This window comes from Labeo rohita, chromosome 17, assembly GCF_022985175.1.
Source record: "Labeo rohita strain BAU-BD-2019 chromosome 17, IGBB_LRoh.1.0, whole genome shotgun sequence".
NCBI lineage: Eukaryota > Metazoa > Chordata > Actinopteri > Cypriniformes > Cyprinidae > Labeo > Labeo rohita.
In genome coordinates, this window is record NC_066885.1 from 22,071,613 (window position 1) to 22,094,215 (window position 22,603).

Genomic DNA, 22,603 nt, shown 5'->3' on the forward strand with positions numbered 1-22,603 from the left:
TCAGAGTTCGGAGAGAGCAAGACAAGACGAGCGTTTGAGATTAAAAAGTATTTAAATTGTATTTTTTTAAATTAAAATAACCGATAGTTTTGCTAGATAAGCCAGCATGGTCTGAAGATGATCTGAGACAATTTTGGTGAAAATTTTGGTAAGCACTTAGATGCTATTTAAAATAACATATTTTCTTAGTGACAGATGCTATTTGCACTACATGAAAATAGCATTTTTTTCTTAGTGATATGCTATTTACACCAAGTGCAAATAGCTGTAGATTCTGTTTACACTATGTTAAATTAGCAGGATTTTCTGCTATTTATACTACTTATTACTTTGTTTTCAAATTTTTGGTTCATTTTTATTGAAAATAAATGCCTTTTTGATGTGATATGAGATTCGAAAAGGCAGAAAAAAAGCAAAAGACAGATACGAACCTGGGTCGATCATGCCAAAAATGGCTACTGCACACGTTTTATCTTCTACGCCACTTGTGGAGACTAGTCCACACAATGGTGGGCGGAGTTAGTGTAAATAGCCTCTGCCAACAAAGCGGGCAATTTGCACTTAGTCCGATATTTTATTTGTGAGCTTATGTTCAGCTGTTCTTTTTAATAGTTTACTTTGAATATCTTTGTATTTTTTGGATCATCAGTCATCAAAGCTTGGTAAATACTGATCACAGACACAGATTTGCTTTTAATTTCACCAGGCCGATTACTCACTAAAAACTCCCACAGATCATGTTTTTATGCCATTTTAAGTCTTTTTTTGAGGTAATAAAGTGGTTATATCTAAGTGTGTGAGTTGTTTACTTACTTAACTTAATTAGTCTTCCCATTATCGGCATTAAATTATTCATTCAGACTGATTCGCGAGTGCGCACGAACACAAGAGGCGGCATTTAGCACATGAACCAATCACTAGACAAACATAACCAGTCATGTCAATCATATCGTGATGGAGGCATTGCCTCTGACGTGACTTTTCCCCGTTCATTCTCAATTACCCCCCACTAAACTCACCACACGCTTTAGAGAGTCTGTTAAAACTTGATATTTATACATTATTCTTATTTTTGAAAACTAGTTTAAATGTCATGAAAATAATGTCACAGTGTAAAAAATGTATAAAAACCCATCTTACTGGGTTTGATTTTTAAAGTAAATAACATTTCTTCCTTCTTCCATTTTGATACCAAGGATGAAATATGTCCTAGGCATGTTCTTGACATTGATTTCCTCTGTAATTTTTTTCCCATGTGACCATGTACGTATCATTGACACAGTGAATGGACTCTGTGAGTAGGTCAGTCAGGAACAGACAGGACCGGAGGGGAGGAAACAGAGCTCAGCAGAATCAGATAGAGAGCTTGACGGCCTAAAGGCCTCTCCAGTAATCATATCAACATGTTCATCCAGGCTGGCAGCTGCAATGAGCAAGAGCTCCCTGTGGAGCTATATCAGCAAGAGCAGTCTGAGCTCAGCAACACAGACTCATAACGCTGTCTTGTCTCTGCCCAGAGACAGGCCAAGACCCATCCTTTAAGACAAAGAGGCCACATGCACTGCCCAAATGAAGAAGCAAAGTCCCCTCAATGGGTTTGGGCTATTTTAGTGCAATGTCAGTTCATGTTCCATTTGATGTTTACACGATTTCTGAGTTAAAGCACACAGAACAGTATTTATCAACAAGCTACCAGCACTATACATTTTGTATGCTATTTAAAGTGAATCACATAAAAGTCCTAAAGGGATAGTTCATTCAAAAATGAAAATTCTGTCATGAATTACTCAACCTCATGTCGTTCCAAACCCGTAAGACCTTCGTTCATCTTCAGAACACAAAATAAGATATTTTGGATGAAATCCGAGAGCTCTGCACAGACAGCAACACAACTGACACGTTCAAGTTTCAGAAAGGTAATAAGGACATTGTTAAAATAGACCATGTGACATCAGTGGTTCAACCGTAACTTTATGATTAACCTTAATGACTTTATTCAACAATTTCTCTTCCGTGTCAGTCTTTGACATGCGTACATGAGATTACGATATCCTTACTACCTTTCCAGGCCTTGAACGTATCAATTGCACTACTGTCTATGCAGGGTCAGAAAGCTTCTGGATTTCACCAAAAATATCTTAATTTGTGTCCTGAAGATGAACAATGAAAGATGAACAGGTTTGGAATGACATGAGGGTGAATAATCAATGACAGGATTTTCATTTTTGGGTGAACTATCCCTTTAAGTATTTGCATTTCTAAACTTTTTTTTAACGTTACCTTAAAAATAACTAAAATAATACAGTAAAAAGAATATTTAGATGTTATTCTTAATAGGTGGCCTATTATTTACAGCCACCAACTTTTTGGACCATTAGTCAACAATCTTCAGTCAACACCGCAGCTATTAGGATTATTGCAGAAAATCACAGCTTTAATTTAACCCAGCTGAGGTGCTGCTACAAAATCTAATCATGATGATAATTTTCTCATATTTTTGGAGGAGGCACTGCATTTTCAGAGAAAACACCTTTGGCATTTCCAAAGCTGAAATTTCAGCATCATTACTCCAGTCTTCCGTGCTACATCATCCTTTAGAAATCACTTTAATATGCTGATCTAATATGAATGCTGAAAAGTTTTTGCAGTTTAATATTGTTGTGGAAACCATTATTATTATTATTCAAGATTCCTTGATGCAAAGAAAGTCTAAAAGAACAACCTTTTGTAACAAGTCTTTACTGTAACTGTTGATGCATTTAATTCATCCTTCCTGAATAAAAGCATTAATTTATTTAAAAAAAGAAAAGTAAAATTCTGGCATGTAGACACTGCAGAATTTTGGGAATACCATTTATGTTTAAATGCATTAGTGAATCACCTAAATTACTGCATTTGTACAAAACAAGATCAGTCACATCAATTTGTGTACAAGGCCAAAGATAAATCAAGCGATTCCTATGAGAGAGAGAAAGCAAAGACATGCCAACTGTCACCAAAAGCCACATACATATGATATTTTGAGCTCAAAAACTGCGTAGTAGCACAAGAAGAAAACACAGCTGTTCTCAGATCTGTGAGTTTCCGACTTGGCACCGAGTGCCTAGAGCTTTCAATATTTTGCACATTGGAACAGAGAAGAGTGCAAAAGAGAGTACATTACTTCTGTCTGGGATATGCCCCAAGCACTGCTTCTGCTTCCCTCTTTCTGCCGTGACCTCACTCATTCTGTCCTTTGAATTCCTCACTTCCAACTTGTCTCACTTCCTCTCGTCTGCTCTTGTGGCTGTGCTCAGAGCTGCTTTATCCCTATGAAGCGTGCAGTAACAGGATCTGTGATGACTGGTTCTGTGAGGGAGACCCTTAGGGGTGCTGCTTACTACTGTTGCATGTTCAAAGCCCTCTCAACAGCCTAGAAACAGCAGACGTGATGCCATGTTGAATCCCTTTCCATGGTTTAACCACCAAACGCTTGTCATCTGCCTAAATAATCAAAGTAAGACCTCCCCGGGTGCCGGCCAGAGCTGTCTGACAGCCTCCATGGTGCCTTAGGATGGTTGACCTTGCAGCATCTGCTGGAAGAATGGGAAGGTATTGGGAAAGAGACACGCTGAGAGATAAGAAGACGATATAAAGTCTGCATCAGCGTATACTCTCAGCAGGAGCGGAGTGGTTGTGCAGAGTGCACAAAGAAACCAGATTTAACAATCTTGTTACACAGAAGGCAACAACCAGCACATGGATACTTGATGATACTTATTCATGTCAAACAGAAAGAAGGTAAACAGTACTCTTATGATGACTCTTATGAGCCAGTTCTTTTTAGTGCATCAGAAACATTCAGCACAGGTGCAGTCCAATTGCAGAAACAAATGACTCTTATGAACCGATTCTATTTAGCGAATCAAAAACTTTCCACTCGACCAGTGCATTCCAATTCCAGAAACAAATGACTTACTAGCAAAGTGCAGTAAGAGTCGGTGTAAGACCGGTGCAGTCCAATTCCAGAAACAAATGACTCTTACGAGTCAGTTCTTTTTAGGGAATCAGAAACACTCAACATGACCTGTACAGTCCAATTCCAGAAAAGAATGACTTTTATAAGCCAATTCTTTTTTGCAAATCAGAAACTTTCAACATGACTGGTGCAGTCCAATTCCAGAAGTAAATGACTCCTATGAGCCAATTCTTTTTAGCAAATCAAAAACTTTCAACATGACCGGTGCAGTCCAGTTCCAGAAACAAATGACTCTTATGAGCGAATTCTTTTTAGCGAATCAGAAACATTCAACGCGACTGGTACAGTCCAATCGCAGAAACGAATGACTTCTACATGCCAGTTCTTTTTTGCAAATCAGAAACATTCAACGCGACCGGTGCAGTCCAATTCCAGAAGTAAATGACTCCTATGAGCCAATTCTTTTTAGCAAATCAAAAACTTTCAACATGACCGGTGCACTTCAATTCCAGAAACAAATGACTCTCATGAGCCAAAGCTTTTTAGCGAATCAGAAACATGCAACACGACTGGTGCGGTCCAATTCCAGAAACAAATGACTTTTACGAGCCAGTTCTTTTTAGCGGATCAGAAACATTCAAAATGACTGGTGCAGTCCAATTCCAGAAACAAATGGCTCTGATTTCTTTTTAGCAGATCAGAAACATTCAAAATGACTGGTGCAGTCCAATTCCAGAAACAAATGGCTCTGATGAGCCAATTCTTTTTAGCGAATCAGAAACATTCAATGTGATCGGTGCAGCCCACTCACAGAAACAAAACTCACACAAGCCAATTCTTTTTAGCAAATCAAAAACTTTCAACATGACCGGTGCAAAGACTCTTACTAGCTATTTTTTTTTGGCGAATCGGAAACATTTAATGCAACCGCTGTAGTCCAATCCCAGAAACAAACAAATGACTCTTCTGAAGCCATTTCCAGAAACAGTCCAATTCCAGAAACAAATGACTTTTACGAGCCAGTTCTTTTTAGCGGATCAGAAACATTCAACACGACCGATCCAGTCCAATTCCAGAAACAAATGGCTCTGACGAGCCAATTCTTTTTAGCGAATCAAAAACATTAAATGTAAACGGTGTAGCCTAATTCCAGAAACGAAAGATTCTTACGAGGCAATTCTTTTTAGCGAATCAGAAACATGCAACGCGACTGGTGCAGTCCCATTCCAGAAAAAAAAGACTCTTACGAGCCAATTTTTTGGGCAAAACAGAAACAAATGATGCTTATGAGACAATTCTTTTTAGCGAATCAAAAACATTCAACACAACCAGTTCAGTCGAATCCCAGAAACAAACAAATGACTCTCATGAGGCCATTTCCAGAAACAGTCCAGTTCCAGAAACAAATGACTCACATGAGGCCATTTTTTTTTACGAATAGTTCAAAATACAAGTTAGAAATTTATATCACAACACACCTGCCAACATAAGTAAAAACATTATAGAAAAGAAGGAATTTCTGAGATATTTTTTCTTATGCCACTTTAGTGCAGGAAGGTTAGCAAGGAATAAGAATCTAAATCTAATTGTTTTCTAATTACTACACAGGCCTAGACCTCAGTCAAATTTTTGACTTAGCAACCACCTATTAGCAAACATATAGCAAGCCCTAAAGCATTTGGCGTCATGATGGTGCAGCACTCAAAAAAAGTTCAAATTTAGTTAAATAAGTGCACTGAAGCTGTATGTAGACAAGAATCAGAGCATCAGCATCAAAAGACAGGGTTAATTAACTAAAATTACCTTAAATCCCAAAGGCACTCTCTAAAAGCAGTATCAGACGAAGACATTTCACACCATTTAACCATAACAAAAGCTTTGTCATTTTTTAAAATAGAAAAACAGAAAATGTCCCTTTTTAGAACAATTATTTGCAAAGTACTTGACACTTTCTACATGGAAATGTAAAGAGCTATCAAGTCTGAATGCAGCCCTGAGAAATAACGGCTTCCAGTGACAGTTTTCGAGTCCATGGAGAGCTTTTGTCAAAAACAGCTGTTTTTCTTCTCAACTTAGCATTTACCCCTTAACCTATTGATTTGTCTCTTTGAACACTGCCATTTCATTTCACTGGAAGTGGAAACACCAATCACAAGCACCTCTCTTAATAAGCTGCCTTCATGCTGTGCGCTACTCTGTGAAAAAGAAAAGAAAAGAAATATCAAGGAAAGTATATATAGGTGTTGCCTTCTCTTTGCTGCTAAGAGGCTCACAAAAACTTTGGTTCAGATTCTTATTCTACGCTAGAATCTGATGGCACATAAAGATCAGGCCACTTTCATAGTGAAAGATGTAAAACTTTATTTAATTCTCAGATTTTCAGAACACTTCCTTTTAAGTACTATAGCTGTCTTTGTTCTTATCTCACTTCTCTCTGTCTGATATTTTTCTCTACATCTTTCCTTTGAAAATTGTTCTTCTTGACATTTCATTTGACTAATCCTAACATCACTTCTCAGGTTGTTACATTCTCAGGTCAGTCCTTGCCCAATCTGTATCTGTCTCACGTATAAAATCTCTTTGTTTTCAGCTTTTAAAGTCTCTTAAACCAGGGCTTTTGAAACTTTTTAATGCCAACCATGGGCCCATATTTTGATACTCTTTTAATACTGTTTTGGACATAAATGGATATGAATCATCTTTACCTGCAGTACACAGTAGTTCAGTTCAGAGTGTTTTCTGTTTTATAAAATATCGTGTTACTATTTCAGTGTGAGAAACAACTGCAAATGATCCAGTGTGTGAGTGAACTGTCCTAATGAATCAAACCGAACCACAAACAATTTCAGACCTTTCTGCAAACCCGCTGACTGATTAGATCAAACGAGTGATTTATTTGTGTATCTGGCTCACTTGTTCTGACTCTGAAAAGCTGATAGAAAAAAAAAAAAACACATGACCTGATTGCTGAAATACTGTGTGAAAAATTATTCTCAAGCTGGTATACAGTCAAATTCATTGACATATAAGGATTTATCAGTAATATTTTACAGGGCCACAGTGGTATTTTGCTCTGGCTTGTGTCCCAGTAAAAAGGGTCTAGTGATGCCCCTGATGCCAACAACCACCAAATATGTTTATGCCTTTCAAAGTAGGGTTGCCCCTAATAGTTGACCAATCGTTAGTCAATGAGAAGATCCTTAGTCAACCAAAATTTTATTAGTCACGGTGAAGTCATGCAGTCCGTGATGGACAGTTTGGTAATACAGTACATACGGCATAACATCCAAATGCTCACCTATCATTCATCAACCTCAAATATGGCTGCTAAATCTAATGTTAACCTAGAAAAATGTGCGCTATTCAAGTATCTGTGCGGAGTGCGGAAGCTGAATAGTAGCCCCCTTACTGCATGACAGATAGAGGAACCAGTATGGTCACTTGCACTTAAAATACTCCATCATTTTTGGTCATACAGATAAGAGTAATATATCTTTCGAATCTGTATAGACTCTACATTTATTTGTGTGCACTAAGAGTAACAACAAAACATTGTGCTTTTGTAAAATAATAAAAGCAAACAGGATGCGCTTTCTGCCATTTCAGGTTTTGTAAACTTGAGCGTGTTTAAAAAAAAAACAGACATGAAAAATATATCTATAGAGAGCAAAATGTCTACTTTCAAATAAACCAATTCTAATGGAAAACAAATATACTCAGATTATGGAATCAGTATGAAACATGCATACAGGCACATCCACTAATGCAGAAATGATGAGTCAGTGTCTCCGGCTTCATCTCTTAAGCCGAAAACAAAGAAAGCACTAGTTTATCAATAAATTATTATTAAGTTAATGCAGCCTTCTTACTGTTTTTACCTGACACATTCATAATCATTACTTCTGCTTCAGTGTTTACTTCAGTGTGCTGTGGCAAGCTGTATGCATTAGGCTATGTAGGCAATTAAAGGCTCATTATTATGTTTTAAATGGTTTATTAATAAACATGTGATTAGTCGATTAATCGCTTAAAAAGTACAACTACTAGTTGACCAGAAAAATCTTTAGTCGAAAGCAGCCCTATATACTGTGTTTACAATATGTGTATATTTGTATGCATATATAAGTAAACACACACATACATATATAAATGTATAAATATATTTATATTTATATATGCGATTAATCGTGATTAATCATTTTGACAGCCCTACATTAAATACATTTTAGAAGAATTAAAATATACAGCATTTTGCTTTTATTTCTTTTCTTTTCTTGGAGCTCACCACTCATTTTTATTGAAGAAAAAAAGCTTCGACATTCTGGTTAATAAAATGTGTTCCACAAAAGAAAGAAAGTCATACATACAACATGAGGATGAGTAAATGATGATGGGATTTTCATTTTTAAATGAACTATTCCCTTAATAGCTGTATCCTGGCCAGAATAGTAAATCATGCTTGAAATCACATACGGTGGAGAGGCTTTCTTACAACTTCATTCTGAGATATTAGAATAGATATTAGATATTAGAATGCAGACCCGGTCTCACTGGCAGGATTTATCTTTTAATTTCTCAGCTGCATTGTTCCACTGTCTCAGACATTCCCATGGGAATCTCAGCCACAGAATCAGGCAAAGGCATGAGGCGAGACCCAGAAAGCTCTGCGCTTACTATTTATGTCTTTTTGGTTGGAGATGACAGGGAGGCTTTAAACTGCAGAACTTTGGCAGGCTGGGCATTGGGAGTCTTCTCACGTCCATGAGATTCTTTATCTCAGTGTGACACAACTGTCCCCAGTGCTGTGCTAAGAAGGAGAAGAGAGTATCTCTTCTCTTCCACTCTTGTGCCTCTTCTACTCTGTTCACATGAGAGCTGGAGCTTTGAGCAAACCAAGGTGTTTGCAGCACAACAGCTTAGACACGTTAAAGAGAGACCGAGGACTAGGATTGTGTAAAGCTGAAAGAGCAGAAACTGATATGGCCCACAGTGACTGAGGAAAATACATGTGACCTTTTAGGGCCGCTAGTTAAAATCCAAAATCGTTCTGTCATTTATTTCGCCTCAACTTTGGTTTCGAGTGCAGTCTGGTACACATTTACATTTCTTGCCGAAGGGCCTAATAAAAAGTGTTTTAATTATGTTCATGATATTTACCTAAGAAGGTGGCTAATGATACAAGAATTACTGCTTTAGGTGCATCATGTTTTATTAAACCACATCAGGGCAAGTTATGTGTACGGAATGACACTAAGGATTAATCATCAGGAGCCTAATGAATATAAGCAAATACTTTTCTCAACCTCAAGTCATATACATGTATGACTTTTACTTTTTTCACTGTCAGTGTTACTTAAACACTGTCATCCGAATCAATATGATAAATCGAGCCTGGTCTCTTGATGAAAATGTATGTAAAATATGAAAACATATGAAAATACGTATGTACCATGTACATTTCATGACATTATTCGATGTGAAATGTCCACTGAGTGGCGCTAAAAGAGTGTTTGTTTTTTTCCCCAGAACTGATGAACTTACATATGATATGTTTTATGTGACACTGGTTTTGTATGTCACTGAAGTTCTGACTTTTAAAAATGTCCACTGGGTGGCGCTATAACTGTAATGCTCTGTGACATTTTAAAATAACGTACCATCTGCACTACACCTAAACCTACGTGATAGTATGAACAAAAGCGAATGTGATGTAAAAAATGCATTCGCAATCATGCCATTTTAGCTTGTTTTTCAATCTCTCATCATTCAGCTCTTTCATTGTGAGTTATGTTTTTCACGGGATTTGTACCCAAGGATTCCGCATCCTAAGTCCAATTGTGCGTGACTGAGCTACCAAATAAACTTATTATGACCAGAAAGCAAAACATATGGGGTTTTGGTTAGAAGGGATACAGTTGCAGCCAGAAACTAACAATAAATTTAATTTTCTACATACTATATTGTGTTTTATTAATGTCTACACCTGAACCTACCCCTTACAATAATGCAAATATAGCAATTATTGAGTTGTAATCATAAGTGCATACGAAAACGATTACAAGTGCTCACTTTTTTACTGCCTCTAGTGTTCATTCCTGTTGGAAACATCTGCAGTGATATGCAGTGTTGGGGGTAACGCATTACAGGTAACTACTTTTCCCTCCATTTATTGATTAAAAGTTCTCCTGTCCCCATCTTGAGAGAAATCTGGAGTAAGATGTTAGTTCTAGAATAAATGAGAACATGCATTAATTCATCTCACTCACAAAAAAAGATTCAGTATTCCTAAAAATGAATAAAAACAGTGAAATTCAACTCAGAATATGACGCAAACCTGCAATAATTAAATATGTTAAATAATACATATATCCTTTATGCATTTAATGCCGTTTTATTAACCAGTGTCTTTGCTGCCGACCTTCGATGATCCAATTCAGCCATACTAATAAGTAAAATTACTCAAGATAATCTAACATTTGTTTTCCTTTTCCTTTTTTTTTTTTATTGCTGAAGAGCTGACATTTTTTCTTGAGTTGAGCTGTTTTACAGGCATGAATTTATGAATGACTTTTCTCAAAACCTGAGGCTTTTGGTGTGAAAAGGCTTTCACATTTGCCAAAAATAGAACTTTTTATATTAAAAACAAACAAGCAAGCCCTGGCCAGATTTAAAAAGTAACGCAAAAGTAAAGTAACGCATTACTTTCCATAAAAAGTAAATAAGTAACGTAATTAGTTACTTTTTTAGGGAGTAACTCAATATTGTAATGCATTACTTTTAAAAGTAACTTTCCCCAACACTGGTGATATGTACTTATTTGTATATATTTCGCGTCTTGTGAAAAGTTCCCACAGGTATGTTTTTGTCATGAGATCAGGTTGGATAGCTTTGTGTCTGAAATTTTAATTATTGTTCACTAAAAATCTTCCTTGGCTGCTGTGGTTATCATTCACTTTCATTGTATGGAAATAAAACATCTCTCTTTGTGATCAACAAAAGAAAGTTGTGTTGGTTTTGAACAAAATTTTCATTCTTGGGTGGCCTGTCCCTTTAAAGTGGACATCGGATGCCCATTTTTCACAAGTTGTATGATTCTTTAGGCTCTTCACGAAATATCTGCAAAATACTTTGCTTAAAATTCCTCAATGGTCATGTAAAACAACACCCTTTTTACCTTGTTAAAACAACTCTGTTCACAGCGAGCTGTTTTGGTGCATGTTTCTTTAAATGATAATGAGCTATTGCTCAACCCACCCCTCTCTTCTGTTTCTTGTGTATTCTGTGGCACGTTACCATCAAAAACAAAACTAATCTACTGCATCCTCAGTGTCTCTTGTATTGGGAGAAAATGTAGAATCTAATGTTCACTTTTACATCCAACTACAAAACACCTGCATTGCTTGCGAGACATTGCTGTCACTACAGCTACTTGAATGCGGAGAAAATGGTGGACAGTGTACGTCTGGCTGAGGGCGGAAATGCTTAAAAGGGACAGTCCATAAATGGTCGTGGGTGGGGCTTGAGCAGTATGATGTCATACTGCTCAGAAAATCAAAATAGCTTGGTAAGTAAGACCGTTTAGGTTTTTTGGGGATTAAATAAAAAGAAGTGAATGGGTTTTTATCATTGCAGGGTGGTTGTGTCCACACACTGCTAAGACACATTTATATGCAAACACAATGTAAAACTGAATTTTGCATCCAATGTCCCATTTAAGCATCATAATTTGTACTTAATTGTCTCAGATACACTTGCTAGTTTTGCAAAGAATTAGAGTAAATCAATATGTCACAATCTTGTTTTAGCATGCAAATACTGCAACCCATTTCCAGCATTTAGGAAAAAATAATTAAATGCATCTCTGTAAGCTTAGAAACAGACTCTTGGCTACACAAGCCTCACCATTTCTATGCTTGCTTCGCTGAGAGGCAACAAATGGAACGACTTAGAGCTCCAAATCTGCTACAAAAGAGGCAGTAACCAGTGCAATCACACATTGTGGCACATAGATGTTATCTTTGCTGCTTCTGTCTCTCTCTGACTCACTTTATCTTTCCCTCTCCCTCTCTGAAAGGTGATTCAATTCAGGCCCCACGCACTCTTAAGAGCTTGCTGCTCTGAGACTCGGCGGTCTCTGCCCTTATGCTGCTGTTATGGAAGGGCTGCACTCTGCTGTCCAGGTAGATCAACAGAAACACCACACAGCCACGCTCCATTCAGGTGTAAAACTATAATAGCTATATTTTAGGTGACTCTGAAAGGACGACTCAGTATAGTGCTCGGTATAGCAAGACAAAGTGTCATGTTGAATTTTTATGGCAGAACAAAGTCAGTCTAGATGTAAGGAGTATTTCAGGCCACATGGATTCCCAAGTTGATTTCATTGTTTGATATTTCTAAGGAAGAAAGTGTTATGAACTGTCATGCGGCATCAGGGAAGAGGACCCATACCTGACTAATATATCTGTCACAGCAGAATACGTTCATTCACAGAGCACCCGACACAAAGGCAAGTGTGAGCGGAGTCGCTATGAGCTTTTCAGCTCGAAAATGACATCTCGCACACTGAAAGAACTCTATTTGCTTTACAACATTTGTCACGCGAAAGTATATTGGCTACTGTAGTGCTGTCACAATGCCAGAGAACTAATAGATGACTAGGTTGTCATGGGAACTAATGTTCAGTCGGGACAATGAATTACTCTGCTAAAATTGGGTAGAGTGCATTTTTGGGGTTTAGAGTAATGCTATTGATTACAGTGCATGCAAAGCAGCACGGTATTGATGTTCTTAGACATTCTGTTTTGGGTTCTTTCTAAACCCCTAACCCTAAGTATTACACTTGTGCAATTAATTCAGCCCAAACCACTTTACATATAGACATTGTTTAATCGGCAATGGGCACTTTTGGCCCTGTGGACCTTTTTAGAAAGTAAACTCACTTAAAACATACTTTTCACACTTTCACACAAAAGCGTTGTGCACAATTGAGCTTGCAAGTCCATCAAAGTGTATTACATTGATTGTCAACCTAAATGGATGCATTTGGTGTATGTGCACAACATAGTGATCTGTTTTTATGCGCTGCTGTTGCTTTACAAAATTATTACATTATTTTCTTGTGCATTATGCACACTTGTTTGAAGATTGTTTTTTACCATATGTATATAGATCATTGTTTAGATATAAATAAAAGATTAAATCAAATATTCATGATATAAAGCAATTCATATGGTTTTGTTTTACTTTTTGTTTTAAAAGTTTTGGTTACCTGGACTTCCAGTTAAGGGACAGAAACCTCTGAGGATTCATGAAAAATACTTTATTTGAATCTTCATTTGTGTTTTGAAGATTAACCAAAGTCTTATGGGTTTGGAACAACATGGATATAAACTACCAGTCAAAAGTTTTTGAACATTAAGCTTTTTAATGTTTTTTAAAGAATTCTCTTCTGCTCACCAAGCCTGCATTTATTTGATCCAAAACACAGCAAAATCAGTAACAGTGTGAAATATTTTTACTATTTAAAATAACTGCTATTATTATTATTATTAAAATGTTTAAAACATAAAGAGTACATTTTTTCAGGATTCTTTGATGAATAGAAAGATCCAAAGATCAGCATTTATCTGAAATAAAAAGCTTTTGTAACAGGGGAGAAGAAATTATAGAAATTAATACTTTAATTTAGCAAGGATGCTTTAAATTAATTAAAAGTGAAGATAAAGACATTTGTAATGTTACAAATTTCTATTTCAGATAAATTCTGTTCTTCTGAACTTTCTACTCATCGGAGAAATCTGAAAAAATTCTACTCAGCTGTTTTCAACATAATAATTATAAAAAATGTTTTTTAAGCAGCAAATCAGAATATTAGAATAATTTTTGAAGGATCATGGAGTAATGATGCTAAAAAATCTGCTTTGAAATCACAGGAATAAATTAAATTTTAAAACATTCAAATAGAAAACTGTTATTTTAAATCGTAAACATATTTCTACATTTTACTGTTTTTGCTGTATTTTGGATCAAATAAATGCAGGCTTGCAAAGAGTCTTCTTTAAAAAAAAAAACTTTTTTTTTTTATCTTAAATCTTACTGTTCAAAAACTTGGTAGACTGGTAGTGTAGGCTTAATGTTTAATGGCTAATATCATTAGTAGCATTTTATGTATCCTTAATACAACGTAATATTTTCACCCTTTTTTCAGAATTCTGGAATATTCTTCGACAGTCATGAACATTTCCACCACTGTGTTATATCCATTATATCATTATAGCTGAACCACTGCTGTCACATGTACTATTTTAACAATGTCCCTACTACCTTTCTGGGCCTTGAACATGGTATTTGCCTTGCTGTCTACAGTATGCAGTGTCAGAAAGCTCTCGAATTTCATCACATATATCTTAATTTGTGTTTCGAAGATGAACAAAGGTCTTACGGGTTTGGAACGACATAAAGGTGAGTAATTAATAACAGAATTTTTGGCATTTTAGGGTAATAATATCATATAAAATCATCTGTATCAAAGCCCATGATATATGGTGTTCGGAATACTTTCACATTATGCATTTCCTAATTTATGCTATTTAGCCTGTTCATGTGCTTTTTATTTAACTTACATGGCATGAACTCTGCTAATAGATTCTGAACATAACTGTAGAATATTAAACATTCATCTCCTGTACTTCAGCACTACATAAACTGTTTATTGGAATTGTGTGGGTTTACTGTTGCCTTGGGAGCAATTCACCAAGTCACCTTCCTTCTACAAAGAAGCTTATGTGGCAGATAAACTGTTCTGATTCTGATAAAGTTAACAGTGCACTGGAGGCATATGTGATCACATACGATCTCTAGAATAATCTAGAATGACAGCTACTCCTTAAAAGTTCCAGCATAATATAACACACAATCTAGAGCAATCCAACTGTCTCTAATGAGCCCGAACAGGCCGTCTTAACCATCATTCCACAGTGCTGACGGGCTGAGCATTCAGCTTGCTGCCTCATGGGCGCCACTGCATTGTTTGACGCGAGCATCCAGGCCTCCTACGAATGCAAAACTCAGAGGAAAGGCCTCTATCTAGTCAACCCCAGTCAAATGCTTCACTTCACAAAATGGCCTTGCCAGCTGTCCGTGCTGACATTGTGTCAGTAATTAGCCAGCGGGGGGTTTGGACTGGCAGGGAGGCAGTTAGCCTGTCTGCCTGCAAATGGAGGCGGTCATGTCACACTTATGAAACCCCGGGGGAGATGCAGGTGGAACTTCCATGGCCTGCTGGTAGTAGGGTAAGAATGAAACGGTCATACCGAGCAATGTCCTGATAATGGACAGAGGCGATAATGGAAGGGGTGTGACACTCTGAAAACCCAGATCAGTTTTTATGTACAGGAAGTGAGATAAAGTACAAGAGCCTGCAATGCCTGCAGCAATTATGTGTGCTTTAATTAGATCAGTAGGAGAAGTCACTTAAAGCCATCATAAAATTGACCTTATTTACTTTCTTTTCTAGTCTATTTGTGAACATCTGATCTTTGCACATCATAATCTTTTCTCAAAATGTACTAACTGTTCAACCTTGCTCTTCCAATCACCTAACTCAGTTCCGAACCAATTTTCAAAATCTAATTAAATCCAACTCTACATTTTTTAGCTCTTGTTGAATTTCCAGTTTGCCTCTAAAATGTTACACATATATAATGGCTTGTGAATGCTATTTCACATTGACAGTGTTAGAAGTAATGCAACTGATTTGTGTTTGCCATTTTATAAGAGTTATATATTTCCCACATAAATGTCTCTCAATCACTAAAGCAACTTACTAATTTGTGTGGGCTCACTGACTACATAAAAAGTCAAATGTGCGAGACGGATACATAATCACTGTAAATCAAATACTACCCAGATGACATACTTGTTTCTCTTAAAGACTCTATCACTCAATAACAAAACTGTGGTCGGAAGGAAATTATAAAGTGACAAAGTATAATCAAACACTGACCAACAGACAAGAAGAAAAAGGAGACTTAAATGTGAAAGCATTCATAAAGGAATTACACATTTCTGAGACAATAAGTTATCACAATATTGTGTTTTCCTAGTGTTTTTGTATGTATGTCTCAACGTTTGTGGGTCAACACATTGGTTTGATATATTTGTACGTCACCTGTGTGTTCAATTACCTGTATCTTTTTTCTTGGGCTGTAACAGTAGAGTATGGTAAAAGGCGTTTTTGTATCTAAGACTATAAGGTATCCACCTTGTTTTGTTTGTTTTTCTCGTTAGAACGGGTGCGGCCATTTGTAAATTTTATGGGTTAGACTTCCGTTCTCATCCGCTGTACAAAACAGCTCGTTTTTCTGCTTGATAAAGCAAATTAGTGTGTCTTACCATGCTATTTTAATGTATTATCTTAATTGTAAACACACTTACTGCACGTTGTTTTTCTTCTTGTTTTTTTCCCGAACCGAAAGTCTCACCCATACTTCCGCGTTAAAGAAAAAGGTGGATAACGTACGTGCCTATAAATAAACTGACTTTTTCAATAAACCCACCTTGTATTCAAGGCTGCCGATAAAAGTGCATGCATGGTCAAGAGGTGAAAGGGTTCGAGGATCCCTCAGGTTGTTTATGTGTCACGTGAGGCGCCTCTTGGATTACCTCAGAACACACTGCAGCGCGCGTGAAAAATGCCCGCGGGCTCTGAGCCAGTGCTGTAAGTGGAAACGGATGGACGAGTCGTTTGTAAAACCCCTTTAAACCCTTCGAGGTACTATTATGATATTCAGTCAATGAAAACAGAAGCAAACATCAAGACCATTGTTTGAAAGACTTAGAGAAATACTGCTCCCTAATGAAGCTGTAGTGTGTGGAGACTGGCTTCTCGAGTCAGTGGGTTTCCTTCATGAAACAAATCGCGTTTCTGAAAGAATCGTTTTCAAGGGAATCGTTTCTCAAAACGGATTCGGAGCAGCACTGAACGTGGCATCTCCTTGGTAAACGAACGTAATGACCAAGCTATCCCATTTGTGAACAAGGATCTGCTGAACGATGGGGCATGTTGTACAGTTTGACATGAGTGAGGTTAGTTTACAACAAGGAGGAATGTGTTCTTAGCTAAATTTAAATCTAAAATGAATTATGACATAAAAAAGCATAAGATGTCGTTATATAACGTGCTGTGTTGTTGATAAAAATTGTGACCCTGGACCACAAAACCAGTCATAAGGGTCATTTTTTTTTTGTTTTTTTTGTTTTGTTTTTTTTTTAAATTGAGATTCATACATCATGATTTGTTAGAATAGGGCAATATTTGGCTGAGATACAACTAATTTGAAAATCTGGAATCTGAGGGTGCAAAAAAAAAAAAAAATCAAAATATTGAGAAAATCAAAAATTGTCCAAATGAAGTTCTTAGCAATGCATATTACTAACCAAAAGTTTTTATATATTTAGAGTATGAAATGTACAGAATATCTTCATGGAACATATTCTGTTTTTTGTCATAAATGAAAAATCGATCATTTTGACCCATACAATGTATTTTTGGCTATTGCTACAAATACTATACAAATAAACAAATAATAATTGGTCGCCTTCTATTGGTGGCTTGTTAAAACAACTAAGTCCTAATGGAATATGTCTCAAAACAGGAAACTATTTTTAATGGTTAAAAGTTGACGGTTTGTATTGTTTGTAATGGTATTGTAGTGGAAACCATTTCAGCAGGACGAAACTATTTTGATGTCATTTGTAGGTAGAGTTCTCATTAAACGCTCTTTATGAAGTCTTACAATATATTTATAGACAAGCAATTTTTAATAAAACTTGTTTCGATTAGACGATTCAAAGATTCTCTCACAGACTCATTTACCGATATAACCTGCAGAAAGAATCAATGAGCAAATCCTTTTAGTGAACTGGATTCAAATGATTCGATTCACTGGGACGAATCGCAACCAGCACAATTACTTTTTAAGGCTTACAGCGTATATTAACAAAATTCACAATCGAAACAACTCAGATGATCTAAAAAAAATACCTTCTTCGTTATTAAACAAGAGACTGTCATCAGTCAAAGCGTCGAATGCTTCTTTTCCTCTTTCATTTAACATTCTTTAACCGATAGTTTTGCAATCTCACAATCCCATTAGTTAGCTAAAAGCGCTAGCTGTCCCACGAATTCATTCATGAACAGATACTTCAGCGATAGAAACTGCACTCTAAACTCGAACCCACTGGAAGCGCCGACATAAATCACAATACTTTTTTTATCCACACATGTACTCAGCCAGCCATTAACTAATTGTCCTTCATGCAGTCAGTTCAATTAAGTTGATATTAATTTAGGAAGCGCAACGCGCCTTATGTGCTCGCCACAGCTCATTGCACAACGGGTAATTCATGATTTTGACAGGAAACCCTCCCTCATCCGAACAGACCGTTCAGCAGACTGTACCTCTGGCATCCGCTGTCCAAGGTGCTGATCCGCTCTGAGACGAGATTGATGTTTGTAGAGTGATTTAATCCGCATCAAACGCGCGCCGATGAAAAACAAGAGATGTCGCCTCCAAAAGAAAAGCAATCCCTTGTCAAAACTAGTGAAACGCGTGTGCACCACACCACTGAGAAAGGAAATAGACACGCGTGTGCGGGCCGGTGCTAGTCAGTCCGATCCACGTTACTCTCTCCCTCTCTCTTTCTCGCTCACCCTCTCTCCCCCTCTCTTGAATCAGTGATTCAGTCTCTTCCCTCACCCTCCCAACAGAGAACATAATTTATTGGCAATTTGCTTATGTTGGGAGACCGTCAGCCCACTGCCTTCCCCCTTTAGTGGACAATGCAAAGGCTAAATGAAACCCCCACCAATATCGTGCGTGTGCGCTACATGCAAAGTAAAAATAATACTTCATAGCTGCTCAAAATCAATAAATCCAACGTTTAGAACGTCGCTTCAAATTAGCTACTTAATAAAAAATTAAAAAGAGTCTGAGTTCATTTAAAAAATATATCCAAGTTAATTGGAATTAAAGGAACCGGCATGGTTATGTGTAGCTGGCAACTAAATATCAGTTTAGTATTTCAAATAACTAAAAGTAACTCTAATGTTGTATTAAAGGGCTGCTATGCTTTTTTACTTTTTGAACTTTAGTCAGTGTGTGGTGTGTATCTTTGGGAATAAAAAAAGATCTACAAAGTTACAAATCTCAAAGTCCACTCCAAAAGGAGATATTTTATTTGTAAAAAATCCCTTTTCAAGAACTACAACGAACGGCTCCTTTGGACTACAACATTTGTTTTCCGCATGCAATGATGTCACAGCGCGGTCAATTAGAATATTATTAAAATAAATCCCGCCTACGGAAATTCGAATTGTTGAAGGGAGGGTAGGGACCAGGTGGGGGATTAGCCTAATTTATGTAAATAATTAAATACATTAGCACGATAATATCATGTTCTACTCCGGACGCATGTGTTTCATGTATTGGCGATCTCGCAGGCTGATGATAGGACCCAACACTACTGTAGCGTAGCATTATTTACTCATCCTCCATGCATCCTAGGTGTATATGACTTCCTTCTTTCAGACGAATGCAATCGGAGTTATATTAAAATTTATCCTGGCACTCCCAAGCTTTATTAACCCCCCTCCTAGTGAATCATTTTTGTAAGAAAAATATCCATATTTAAAACGTAAGAATCACTTTAATCTAGCTTGCGCTAACAGTTGTACACGGAACTAGCTTCTTTGACAAGGGGCGTGGCAGTACTGAAACACCGTCTAAGTTGTTCGCCAATCACAACGCAGTGGGAGAGCTAACCAATCACAATCGAGCCTTATGTGCCAGGCTGGGAGAGATGTATTGTAATATGTAAATGTAAATTATGTTAAAAATAATGGGTTTTCAAACCACCAAGCATGAAAGCATGTTCTAGTACACCCCCAAAACAAAATTAAGACTTTGTAAAAGAGCATAATAGGACCCCTTTAAGGCTGCTCTGTGCTTGCTCAAAATTCTGAGTAAAAAAGCAGACGTTCTTTCTATGAAACTTGCTGGATGTTTTAATGGTACACAGACCTCTTATATGCCAAAAGATTAAGGCAAATTTGATTTCTCATGTCATGACTCCTTTAAGGCTGCTCTGTGCCTGCTCAAAATTCAGTGTAAAAGATCCAATGCTGGATAAAAACCAGACTAAATTATGCCTGCTCTGACCCATCTCAGCATCTATGGACGTATACAGTTGCAATTGCTGTCTAAATGCATTTGTGCCACCTCTGAACACTATTAAACAGTCAGTGGAAAGACATCTATATACCACTTCAGAAGTGCTTTTGTTCCACCTTTGCGGTGCAAATTTGGCATTAGAAGGTGTATCTGCTTAGTAATAGTAAGTGTATGCAAAACACACTCTTCATTTACACGGTTTTAACTTGATCAACACTATGTGCTTCTTTTCATTATTCCTGAGAAATACATGTCACAGAAAACAAAGTGATTATTGATTTAAACTACTGACATCATAACATAAACACTTGTCATGAAACTAACACTCATTATATACCGTAACATGCCACATGATTAGGTATTCGATGAGGGAACAATCAAATAATTGACATTTTAAGATGAGCAAATGCATCCTAACATCACAAAACTACTAAATGTGACAAAATCAACAACAACCGTGTAAATGAAACTGGCAAAAGGTCAAATAATCAAACACGTGCAATTATTTATGACCCAGAGCATGCTGGGAAGATGGCAGATGGGACCTAATAACAAAACTTGATTGGAAGTGAAATTTAGATAGGAAATGCTTGTAAATTAAAAACAACTCAATGTTAATTGCACTCATTTAATAATGAATCATGCAGAATGTTCATATGCTATTGAAACTTTTTATGAATTAACTAAAAAAAAAAATTTGTAATTAACTAATATATACACTGACCAAAATTATAAACGCAACACTTTTGTTTTTGCCCCCATTTTTCACGAGCTGCACAGGTGTGCCTTAGGCTGGCCACAATAAAAGGCCACTCTGAAATGTGCAGTTTTACTGTATTGGGGGGGGGTCCGGTGGGGTCAGTATCTGGTGTGACCACCATTTGCCTCACGCAGTGCAACACATCTCCTTCACATAGAGTTGAACAGGTTGTTGATTGTGGGCTGTGGAATGTTGGTCCACTCCTTCACATGGCTGTGCGAAGTTGCTGGATATTTGCAGGAACTGGAACACACTGTCGTATACGCCAATCCAGAGCATCCCAAACATGCTCAATGGGTGACATGTCCGGTGAGTATGCTGACCATGCAAGAACTGGGATGTTTCCAGGAATTGTGTACAGATCCTTGCAACATGGTGCCGTGCATTATCATGCTGCAACATGAGGTGATGGTTGTGGATGAATGGCACAATAATGGGCCTCAGGATCTTGTCACAGTATCTCTGTGCATTCAAAATGCCATCAATAAAATGCACCTGTGTTCGATGTAACATACGCCTGCCCATACCATAACCCCACCACCACCATAGGCCACTTGATCCACAACACAGACATCATCAAACCGCTCACCCACACAACGCCATACACGCTGTCTGCCATCTGCCCTGTACAGTGAAAACCGGGATTCATCCATGAAGAGAACACCTCTCCAAAGTGCCAGACACCAACGAATGTGAGCATTTGCCCACTCAAGTTGGTTACAATGAACGAACTGCAGTCAGGTCGAGACCTCGATGAGGGACAACGAGCATGCAGATGAGCTTCCCTGAGACGGTTTCTGACAGTTTGTGCTGAAATTCCTTGGTTATGCAAACCAATTGTTGCAGCAGCTGTACGGGTGGCTGGTCTCAGACAATCTTGGAGGTGAAGATGCTAGATGTGGAGGTCCTGGGCTGGTGTGGTTACACGTGGTCTGCGGTTGTGAGGCCGGTTGGATATACTGCCAAATTCTCTGAAACGCCTTTGGAGACGGCTTATGGTAGAGAAATGAACATTCAATTCACGGGCAAAAACTCTGGTGGACATTCCTGCAGTCAGCATGCCAATTGTACACTCCCTCAAAACTTGCGACATCTGTGGCATTGTGCTGTGTGATAAAACTGCACATTTTAGAGTGGCCTTTTATTGTGGCCAGCCCAAGGCACACCTGTGCAATAATCATGCTGTCTAATCAGCATCTTGATATGCCACACCTGTGATGTGGATGGATTATCTCGGCAAAGGAGAAGTGCTCACTAACACAGATTTAGACAGATTTGTGAACAATATTTGAGAGAAGTAGGCCTTTTGTGTACATAGAAAAAGTCTTAGATCTTTGAGTTCAGCTCATGAAAAATGGGGGCAAAAACAAAAGTGTTGCGTTTATAATTTTGGTCAGTGTATATATTAGTTAATTATATATAACTATGTATATATATATTTTATGCAATTTTAAGAAGCACATAACTAATTCATGATCATTAGCTGTGGTATTTTGGCTCAATTCCTCTAGAAATTATGCACAGCTGAAGGACAGTGATTTCTCCAAAAGATGATTTTAGTTCTTTAAACATATTGTGAGATTATTATTTTTTAAAGAGGATTGTGAGTCAGCCATGACAATACAGATACCTGGCAGCTTTGAAGGCCTG

General features: G+C 37.4%; 1 protein-coding gene across 1 annotated transcript in view; it reads right to left on the reverse strand.

The window, feature by feature from the left end:
• tmem121aa (transmembrane protein 121Aa) overlaps positions 1 to 18,638 on the reverse strand; it is a 28,547-nt gene extending 9,909 nt beyond the window's left edge. Inside the window, exon 1 of the mRNA XM_051133736.1 lies at positions 18,423 to 18,638. The gene's annotated coding sequence lies outside the window, so the exon portion shown is untranslated. The remainder of the gene's footprint in view (positions 1 to 18,422) is intronic.
• Between the last annotated feature and the right edge of the window lie 3,965 nt (positions 18,639 to 22,603).